Source organism: Fukomys damarensis, unplaced genomic scaffold, assembly GCF_012274545.1.
Source record: "Fukomys damarensis isolate Sample0158 unplaced genomic scaffold, DMR_v1.0_HiC HiC_scaffold_12, whole genome shotgun sequence".
NCBI lineage: Eukaryota > Metazoa > Chordata > Mammalia > Rodentia > Bathyergidae > Fukomys > Fukomys damarensis.
This window is the reverse complement of record NW_022900924.1, coordinates 40,872,387-40,883,969: the sequence shown is the minus strand read 5'-3', so window position 1 is coordinate 40,883,969 and position 11,583 is coordinate 40,872,387. Positions and strand designations below refer to the sequence as shown.

Genomic DNA, 11,583 nt, shown 5'->3' with positions numbered 1-11,583 from the left:
CAAAAAAAAAAAAAAAAAAAAAGGATGCTATCTTCCATTTTGATAATGATTCACAAAATTGTACAGAAGAAAAACAATCACAACGATCTTCAGTTCGCAAATCAGGAGGCAGGTACAGAGAACAATGCTGAACCTTCCCACACATGGACTAGGAAAAGAGCACTGTAACAGCTTCAGTCTACCAATGAGCAGTTTTTCCATAAACAGGAGACTCATAATAAAGTGTCTGAGCATGGACAACACAAAGTATAAAAGGCACTACTACAAAAATTGACCTCCACATATTTCTAATTCTACAACATTTCTGAACCAAAGGTGTTCCTTGCCTGATTTGATTCTTGCTGCCAGGCCTAGAATTCCAGAAGGAAAATGTTAATAAGAGAAATTAATTTTGACAAATGAAAATAAATGAAGATCTTTTTGCTATCCTCACAGAAAAAAATCACAGAAAGACAACACCAAAAAAAAAAAGAATCACCTTGACATTTCAAGTGCAAATGAACATATAGTATCTTAATTCCCAGCACCACAGCCATAATCCATAGTACCTACCAAGGAGCCTACTTCACACTCTAATTTACATCATATTTCCATGTGCCACCAATGACATTTTCCTCAAGAACATTAATATACTCAGACTACAGTTACAGGTCTCCTTACCAAAAAGTTTTAGTGTCCACTTTTGATGGAAGGTAACTCTAAAAGAAAAGGTGAATAAACTAAACCCCAATATTTACAGAGTCAACACAAGGTACAACGTAGTTTTGTCTTAGCAAAAATAAAATAGCACTGTGAACTTAAGAATAATTTAAATCAAAACCATTTTATAATATAAGTTTAAGTTATCACAGGTTAAAGTAATAAAATTATCTGGTTCCCCAGCATAAGGATTAAGACTCAAAACCTTATTAAAAGAAAATGAAACTGGCAGAAAAAAGTGCTTAGAAATGTGTGTCACATTTACCTACAAATGGCCTCAAGCTTATCCTTCTTTATGGCAGAGTAGTACTCCACTGTGTACAAATAACCAAGGTGAATATAATCATTACATACTGCATGCACTAATAAAGTCAAAAATAAAACAAAAACAAATTATACTACAAAGCTCCAGTAACAAAACTAGCATGATACTGCCACAAAAAGCAGACAGAGACCAGTGGAACAGAATAGAACTGTAAAAGCACTGACCTAGGGCTAGGTGGTACAACTCATTGATAGAGCACTTTTCCAGCATGCATAAGGCCTTGGGTTTTGATCCTTAGCATAGCCGGAGAAAAAAAATGCATGTATAATGACACCCATTTCATCATTTAAAAGGTTCTCCTACCCACTCCTATGTAAATTAAGTAAACATAATGACTTTTAAAAATCTCTTCCATCAAGGCAACTTCCTGTAAAAATTATATAGCATCTTTGAGCATCTAACAGATTAGTACCAACTTCTTGTAATGAAAACAAAATGTTCTAGACTCATCATTCTCACCATTGAATTTCTAACAATTACTTTTAAGTTTTCTTGTGTGTAACAGCAGGCATGTTACTCAACAGTTAACATTAAAGACAGACACCCAAGACCGATTAAGTTTGAAAAAAGCAAAATAAAGAGAAGTAGTAGAACAGGAACCCACAGGGAGGAGGGGTGTTCTGTTCTGATTTCTTTCGTTTCCTTTTTGCTTTCTGGACTTTTAAATTTTTCCCAGACATTTCTACAATATTCCACAAAGTTTGCCAATGATAATATTTCATATTACATATAAACCAGTTTATTAAGCTTACAATAGAGGGTGTTAATTATCAACATTTTGAAAGATAGCGAACCAAATCACTAGTCTAACCAGTAAAAATGAAAAATATTGACTAACACCATATTCTCTCAGATTCTTTTTAAATCAATCCAAATGTACTATTATTCTTAATTTCACTTCAGTGAAATCCACAAAGCCAAAAATAGAGCTGAGACAAGAATCCCGTTCTGACTCCAAATCTCAAGCAAGTCTACATTACACAGCCATCACAGAAAGAGTTAGGAATTATATTCTCCACCAGCTAAACAGATTTTCTAGAATATTTATTTAAAACAAGCCAGAGGTGCCATATGCCTCTAATCCCACCATTCTGGAAGGCTGAGACAGGAAGGATCCCAAATTCTATGTGCACCCTGGGCAGTTCAGACTTAAGACTCCATCTCAAAATTAAAAAAGGAATGAAGATGCAGCCTCATTGTGAAGGCACTAGGTTCAATCCCCAGCATCCTCGCCCACAATTTTTTTTTTTATTTTAAACAGTAGGTACTATAAGAAAAGAAACTTAACACATACCTCTACTTCGTCTCCTTCACTAATTTCTTTTTTAATATCAGGTGGTGGTGGTAATCTAACTTCATTAAATGGAACCTGGCGTTCTGGTTGCCAGCTGAAAGATCAGAAAGGAATTAATCTAAAGATGTACTATTCTAACAGCTCCTTAAACAAACTATACACAGAGCCTATGCCTAGTACTGTATATTTTTAAAATTAATTATTTAGTGTTCTTAATACTGTAATTTCTGAATAATAAATTGAGGTAGAACAGATTTTGCAGAACTTTTGGTAATGTCTACAAACAACACTGTATCAAATTACAAGTTAATCATCCTAAGAATGATACATACAGCATTCTATTAATGGAATCAGCTAAATTCACAGTGATTACTAACTTAGATTAAAATAAAGTAACATTTACACAGATGCCAAATAAAAATGGTGGGACCAACTTATCTCAAATACAACTACATGACTTGTGAAGAAAGGAACAAAAATTTCATAGATTTCAAAACAATAAAAACTGCGTAATTCTTTTTACTATATATATTCAAAGGAAAAAAAGTTAATTTGGGCTGAGGGTGCAGCTCAGTGGTGCAGCACATACTTAGCTTACAGGGGCCCTGGGTTTAATCCTTAACACCAAGGGGCGGGGAGCAAAAAAAGCAATCCTTTCAAAATTCCTTACCAAAGCTCTCTCACTGTTCTACAACAAACACATACATTATAATTAGAACTTACAAAACACTTGCTTTCTTTAATCTTTGTAGCAAATATTAATATATTAAACTGCTTTTCTGTTGTTTATGCATTCCATAAACTAAATTCATACATTTAAATTCTCGCTGGCCCTAAGTTAAACACCTGAGAGATAAATACTAACATATAAAATGTTTCTAAGGCCTCTATCTGCCAACACTGGGGGGTGAAGCAAAATGTGACAAGTAAAATGATTTCAGGCTGCTGCTTTCCACCACTATCGTCTAAATGGCAGCTGCTCAAAGAAAGAAATTATCTCAACACTTGTTTCTACACTAAAGCAGCTGTTGGGCAAAGATCTTTGCAGGCAGTTCCAGAGCAGCTCAAATGTGGAAGTTGAACAGTTCTTTGACCTTCAATTAAACTGTGCTCTTTTATAATCCTTCTTTCTCGACCCTACAATACTGACTGACCTTCCTTTTAGACTACCTAGCCCATGTATAGAAAACTGACCCTAGCCTCTCATTAATTAATATCAGGCAATTACAAGATAGTATATTAACTTCAGTCTGATTTCAATACTGTGGGCTTTTAAAAATTAAGCATTTTCAAACGTGTACTAATAAAAAATAAAATTTAGCATATTAAAATGTCATTGTGGGATCTATTTCTGCAAAAAAAATACTTGATACCCATATATGTTTTGAGAAAGGGTAATGAATAAATTGAAGAGAAAAATAGAAGTTATCAAAACTGAACTTATACAAACTCCTACGATGATCCTACACCCAAAGCATTCCCACTCAAAAGCAAAAGCATTTGCACACTAGCAGTAATACTAGAAACGTGTAACACCAGCAATCTTTAAAATTAAGATCTGTCAATAAAAATAACTTACTTATTTTCAAAAACAACTGTGAGGGAGTCTTCATGAACATCTTTGATAAATCCCTGCAAGAAACAAAAATTAAAAGCTTATCAACAGTAAGTTAAAAGTTACATATAACTATAATATGATAAAGACATAGAGACCATACAATAAGAGAAAATATGCTATACTGAAAGCATCCAAAATTTGTAATTATACAGATCAGTGTTTGATTTACATCACCACCATTCATGAGGTGTATAATCTTATAAATTTAACTCTGTGAACCTCATTTTTCACATGTACCACCTACCTTGAAATTTGCAAAAAAAACAAATGCACATTCTTGGATCACAGGCATTAGCTGAATGAGGCTGTATTTAGTACTGTGACTAAGAGCTCAAGATCTGGAATCTGACTGCAAGGACTCATGACAGCTTTATCTCTTGTACATTCTTGACCACACTTTCAGAAGAGTTAATTAGATATCATACTTCACTAATTAAGCTTCTGCCTTACAATTCTGAAAGTAATTTTATTATTTTTCTGACAAAATCTAAAAATTAAGAGTTGCCTTCTCCGGGTAAGGCTGTCTAATCATCTTATAGTGACATCCTGGCCCATTTATTTTTGATATAATGCACATTCACTCATATTAATCATTTGATCATCACTTTCATATTTATGTCACCAACAAATCCATCCGTATTATACTCTTCCCATGTTTTAAGCAAATAATTAAAAAAACTAAGACTCACCGAGCTCATAAATATTTGTAAATCTTCTCTTGGCTATCCGCAGTTATTCCTATGTTCAGCTTTCACTAACACTTCCTAGTCCTTCAACACTAGAGCTTACCAAGTTTCACAATAGTTAAATCGGTAGTGTCTGAATAATTCATATAATAGATTAAATCAAATCAGAATTTCAAGCCACCTGAAAATTTCACTTATCATAATAAAATTATTTTTATCTATCTAAAAACTAGTGCTTACCTAGCATTCATGAGACCATACCTTAGACTCCCCTGCACCAAAATAACAAAAACATGCTTACACCACAATGTCCACCATTAACTAAAGTAACATTACTTTTTTGTGGTGCACATTTTACACAACATATATACACAACTCTTTAAAAAAAGAAAAAATACACAGCTCTAGACATCTCACTGCTAATGCCTTTCCACTATAAGATATAATACAGACTTTACATTTAAGTCTTTAAAACTTATTTGGACTGTAAAGAGCAATTTCTAATGCCCTATGCCCCAAAATCTAATCCCTAGATCGTAGGTATAAGATACATCTAATGGCCAGATCTCTATAAAACTCAAGTCCATTTGATGATGGACAGGCAATACATTTAAGCTATTAGAATGATGGAGGGTTCCCATCTGCTTCAGAAATCCAAAATGGCAGTGCTAGATCCTTGCTGAAATCTATTACAAAAATATTTAAAATAATATTTGTTTGCACATGGTATAGGGAGGCTTTACGTTGTTAAGTGTCCACAACTTCTAGCTGACATTTGTTCCTACTCACATTCATTTGGCCTAGGACCCATAAAATAGTCCTTCTTTATCCTCAGTTTTGTTTTCTGCAGTTCCACTTACCTGACATCAATTACAATCCAAATATAGTAAATGAAAAATTCCAGAAATAAGCAATTCATAAGTTTTAAATTGTGCATCCTTCTGAGGAGCATGATATCTCTCATACATGATTCAGGGCATGAATCATCCCTTTATGGAGTATATCCATACCATGTACATGGCTACTTATTTAGTGACTTGGTAACTCTTCATTATCAGATCAACTATGGCAGAATCAGTGATTACGTACACCTCAAATTTACCTCATGGCCCCCAAAAGTACCAGTAGTGCCACTGGCAGTTCAGACACACCAAAGAAGTCCTAAAATGCTTTTAGTGAAATGGTTGGCACATGTAAGAAAAACAGCCAGTTTCAAGCCCTGCCTGAGGGGCCTTGATCATAGCACTTGAAGATTTTACTTCTCAAAATAAAACCTTTTCCTTCTTATTCCCATACATAAGCAAACTTAAAAGGTTTTAAGACATCATTAAATAACTGCTCATTTTATCCATTTGTTTACATTTAAAACTCAAGTATAATTTAAAAGAATCAAAAAAAGAAGACAGTACAGTACAACACATTTGAAGTGTGATCAATATCTTAAAATGGTATTCCCATGTATCTGACAAAATAGTAAACAGGGCATCATATAATAAAAAACAAAGGAGTACTGCATGCCTAAACACCCAGCCAGGTGTAGCGGTATATGCCTATGATCTCAGCCAGAGGACCCCAAACCCAAGGGAAGGACCAGCAGCAGTCTGTGAACTGTCAGGAACCTAACAGTAGGTTAACAGCAGGTGTGAGTAGATCTCAAGGGAGCAAAGCTACATCTGTATTTACAGCTACTCCCCAATGTTCTCAATACTTCCTGGGCTCCATCTCTAGTGAGAACAGTGGAGGCATCAGATTCTCATAGTAATTGCACATTCCCAAGATCTACACTGTGTGATCTTAATAAGAATCTAATTCTGAGGGGGTGAAGGGAGGGCAGAGGTAAGGGGAAAAAATGAGAATCAAGACTTGTCATGTAGAGGTACAAGATCCCAACAATGAATGTAACTGTACTGTATCTCTAAAATGTACCAATAAACTCAAAGCGGAAAAAAAAAAAAATCTAATTCTGCATACACGTGAACATGCACAGAATTTGTCTCCCAGAAAACAAGACCCTGGTGTCAAAAAGGTTCAGAACTGTGATTCCACCCACTTCAGTAGTTGAGGGCAGGAGGATCAAGGCCAGTCTAGGCAACTTAATGGAGCATCTCAGAATAAAAAGAAGAGCTAGGAATGAGGCTCAGTGCTCCCTGGGTTCAAACACAGAGAAATGCCATACAATAAATGAAATACTTGGCAGCACATGTTGGGGGTCGCAGGGGTAAAGGAAAGGAGGAAATAGCAAGAAACTGTTAACAATGCAAACACTATTTAACAAGCTGATTTTCAAATGTAATCTACCATAAAATAAAAATCAAGAGAAAAACTTTCCTAGTGGTTCAGTAAGGTGGCAAGATAACTATCAACTCACTTTCTGTTTGCAAGCAATAAGCAGTTCTAAAATAAAATGGACAAAAGATATTCTCATAATAGCAACTTAGTAAAATCAACAAAAATGTGTAGGACCTATGTGCAGGAATTTCTGAAAGCCTAATAGTAAAAATTTATAAAAATGTAAAACATCATCATAGTCTTGGGTTTTGATATTGTATACCCTACTGAGAGGGAAAAAGAAATCATAACAAAGCACAGTAAAACCTATCTCAAGGGGCCGGAGATTTAGCTCAGCAGTTCAGTGGCTGCCTTGCAAGCACAAGGACCCGAGTTCAATTCCCAGTACCAAAAAAAAATCTATCTCAAAACAGAAAACAAGCATTCAAGAAAGAAACTTTTACCTGAGGATGGTGGCACATTCAGGTAATCCCGGCTAGGGCAGGATGATAGCAAACTGGAGCCCAGCTTGGGCAACTTAGTGAGATCATATCTCCAGATAAAAATTTTTAAAAGGGCTCAGGATATGTAGCTCAGTGTGGTGTCGTTCGGTTCAATCCCCATTACCAACAAAGAAAAATAAAGAAACTTTTTAAATTAGGGGCTGAGGTGGCAGATGACAAGACCATACTGTACCTACCAAATGAGTGACTTTAAAACTGAAATAAACTGCAGACATTTATAGATAAATGGATGGACCCTGAGACCATACTCTTTTAAATGAAATAGAACACATGTTTAAATACCACACTGTTTGTCTGGTGTGAGAAAATGAATGTGGAAATAAGAACTCATGTACAATGGATGCTAGGAAACGGGAAGGTGTTCAAATGGGGAGGGGAACAAGGGAGGAAGAAAAGGAAGTAACAAAAGTGAAAATAGAAGGAAAAATGGAAACAAAGCTTTGGTACATAGGGAGGGAAGGAGGGTTGAGGGAACAGGATAAAATAAAATTTATTAAAAAGGATGGAATTCGTATCTTTAAAAAATAAAACTAAAATAATCACGATGATGGAAAGAAAAGACATTTTAAATCCAAAGAATACAGATTCCAAAAATATTTGAAAGTCATTTAGAATTTTACAAATGGGAGGAATAGATTGCTTTTAAGTTATATTGGAATATTTGGTTAATACATAATTTAGGAAAATAAAAATGAGTGTCTTCATCAAAACCAATCAGTGGATTAAGATTTAACATTTTTGAATCAAAAATTTTGGGAAAAGGGCTGGGGATTTAGCTCAGTGGTTCCACCGCCTGCCTTGAAAGCGCAAGGTCCCAAGTTCCATCCCCCGTACAAAAGAAAAACAAAAATTCTGGGAGAAAAAATGAGTAAGAAATGCTCTTCTAGGGCTGGGAATTTAGCTCAGTGGTTCTACCACCTGCCTCACAAGCTCAAGAACCTGACTGAGTTCAATCCCCAGAACAAAAAAAAAAAAAAAAAAAAAAGGAAAATGCCCTTCTACACCAAATAACAAAATCTGAAAGGCATACATTTATAGTACCGAAAAGATGAGCTATATTAAGTAGTACTCCATACAAACTCTTTAAAAAAGGAGTCAGGTGTGTGTTGTAAGAAACACAAGTTTGAGCCCAGCCTGGGCAACTCTGCAACTTAGCGAGACCATCTTAAATTTTTTTTAAAGGCAAGGGATTTATCTCAGTACAAAGGCTGAGATAGGGGTCAATAAAAAAAATAAAATTTAGGGCAAGGGATTTAGCTCAGTGGTTCTAACACCTACCTAGCAAGCACAAGATCCCGAGTTCAATCCCCGGTACCAAAAACAAAACAATAAAATAAAATTTAACAAAGACAATAAAGTGGGGGGGGCAACAAATACCTAGATACCCAATTTAACAATATTCTCTGGTAAGAACAAGCTGTAAAGTAACGAGAGATGTAAACCATGCAAGCAGTAATTTGGAAAAAACATAATTTTAATACATAACTTTTAAAATGTTTCCCTTTTCTCCTCACACTTGGTGTCTTGCAGATCCTTACCAGCATATAAATCTCAGCCTTATTATTTAAACATCTAAGTAGGATTCTTTGCAATTCTGAGATAGAAGTTAAATGGCTTCTGGAAAAAACAGGTAACTTGTGGATAGTGTGTGTGTGTGTGTGTGTGTGTGTGTGTGTGTGTGTACACTAGTTTAAAAGTCTTCTTTCTGATATTATTTTAATAATTATGAAACATGGCAAGATTAAGCATGGTAGCCAACACTCAATAGTATAAATGAGGTACCTTTCATAATTCCAAAACAAAACATCAACATGCAGTTCACAACCAGAAAGGCAAAAACATGCACTCTGGTTAAAATTTAAATGTTTAAAATACTAATCAGTATACAAAATGCTTGAAAACATTCTCACTAAATCCATTATGAACATTATTGTCCTCTCTAGAAAAATGTGATTGGAAAAGTTTATTACTTTAGACGGTTTTAAATAGTCAGTGACTCCCTATTATTTAATTCATTACAACACTAAATTTATACTCCACTTAAAGGGGAAAATAGAAACTGAAAAAAATACTCAGCACATGACTATCAGCGTAATCAGTAATCCAAAACTAAACCACTTGAATTCATAAAGTGAACTTCTGAATGGAAACCTAGAAGCAAAATCCAAGACTTCAAGATTTACAACCTAAAGCTTTAGGTTTGTTTTATTTTGTTGTTTTGGTTTGGCTTTTGTTTTGTTTTGGGACAGTCTCTTACTACTTTGCCTAGACTGGTCTGGAACATTTTAAGTGATCCTACAGCCTCAGCCTCCCACAGGAATTAGAGGTACACAAGGACAAAACTAAGATTTAACACTTACATTTCAAAATTATTCTTAAAAAAGTTTACTGATTACAAAACAAATTACTGACAGCAAAAGAACAGCTAGCCAACCCTCCCCCCGTAAATAATATAATCATCTTAAATGGAGGTCAGGAACTATACTTAGTAGAATCATTAGCTTTTTAATGATCCCAATCAGAAGTCCAACCTATGAAAAATTTTCATGGTAAACAAGGGATCTGTGTGTCAGAAAGTAAGCCTTTAGTTCACATTTATTCTTTTTTGTTTGTTTTTTGAGACAGGGTCTTACTATGGAGTTGAGACTGACCTGGAACTCACTATGCAGCCCAGGCTGGTCTCAAACTCACAGTGATCCTCGTGCCTCAGCCTCCCAAGTGCTAGGATTACCACCACACCCGACTCACATTTATTCTCTACAGCAAGCAAAAGAAACTATAAGACTCACAATATTGTTTACTTCAAATTTCACCATATTTTTACCATACTGTTTGAGTCACTCTCGCTTTGATGGTTCTATCAAAATTTTCCTTTTTACAGTCTTTTGTCGTGGATATTGGCATGAAATTTAAAGATTTTTCTCCAGATTTGGCATGGTCACAAATACTTTTACATTTTTTATTCCTTCTCCAATGAGAAAAAAAAAAAAACCCAAAAAAACACTGCTTACTGAAGCAATTGTAGTATTACATTTCTAAAAATTAAATTCATTAACATGTTTTTTACTAGAAGTACTAGGCTCAGATTTGAGGCTGTAGAGCCTTTCCTCTCACTAAAGGTCCATTTTCAATCTCACTGTGTCATTTAAAAATTACTGCTGAGAATAAATCTAATCATAAAAACAAGCCATTAAAAAGGAAAACTTACTGGTGTAAATTTATGCAAAATTCACTACTTCACATTTTTAAATTCTCATGAACCACTATAATGCACGTGGTTATCTTTTGGTATCACTTGATGAATTAGTATATTTACTGCTTTTTCTCCTATCCTTAATCACCCTTCCTGACCCCAATTCCCTTTGGGGGGGGGGGTTTGAACCCAGTAGCACTGAGCTACATCCCTAGCCCTTTTTATTCTATTTTGTTTGTGTGGTTTTTTTGCTGTTGTTTTGTTTGGTTTGGTTTTTTTTGAGATAGGGTCTCAATATGTACTTGAGACTGAACTGGAACTCACTATGTAGCCCAGGTTGGTCTCGAATTCACAGAGATCCTCCTGTCTCAGCCTCCTGAGTGCTGGGATTACAGGCGTACGCCACCACGCCCGGCTTTTATTCTATTTTGAAACAAGGTCTTGCTAAACTGCTCAAGTGGACTCAAATCAGAGATCCTTCCACCTAAACTTTCTGAGCAGCTAGGATTACAACTGTATGCCACCACACCTGGCTTTCCAGTCCCAGTTCTAACAATTTAACATTGCTGAAATCAGGATGGTTCCTACAATTGAGGACATCTTAGAAGACCTGACAGTCAAGATATAAATATCACTGTTTAAAGATATTCAAACTTGGTTTGCCTGCAATTTTTCTGTGGCACTTGACTGTAACCTTTTGACACTTCCAGTCAGTAAGCCACTAAAGAACAACTTTTGAAAGGACTGAGCTTTCTTTCTTTTTTGGCACTGGGGAGTGAGCCCAGGACCTCACCCCTGTTAAGCAAGCTCTCCACCACTGAGCTACATCCCCAGTCTAGAACTGAGTTTTCTTACCAGAAGGTTGTACTAACCCCTTCTGATAAAATCAAAGTATTAGCACCAAAATTTGCACAGTGGATGAAAATTCTTGGAAGAAAATCCTGGCAATTAACAGAACTTTTTTTTTTTTTTTTTT

The 11,583-nt window shown here is 35.3% G+C and overlaps 1 protein-coding gene across 5 annotated transcripts in view; it reads right to left on the bottom strand.

The window, feature by feature from the left end:
- Fxr1 (FMR1 autosomal homolog 1) overlaps positions 1 to 11,583 on the bottom strand; it is a 63,765-nt gene that overhangs the window by 33,195 nt on the left and 18,987 nt on the right. For 4 of the 5 annotated variants that reach the window (XM_010616233.1, XM_010616234.1, XM_010616235.1 and 1 more), the window contains 2 exons: positions 3,898 to 3,950; positions 2,319 to 2,412 (listed from right to left, as the gene is read on the bottom strand). The gene's annotated coding sequence lies outside the window, so the exon portion shown is untranslated. Of the gene's footprint in view, positions 1 to 2,318; positions 2,413 to 3,897; positions 3,951 to 11,583 lie in introns of those variants that run through there. The other variant, XM_033762542.1, reaches the window with a different exon arrangement.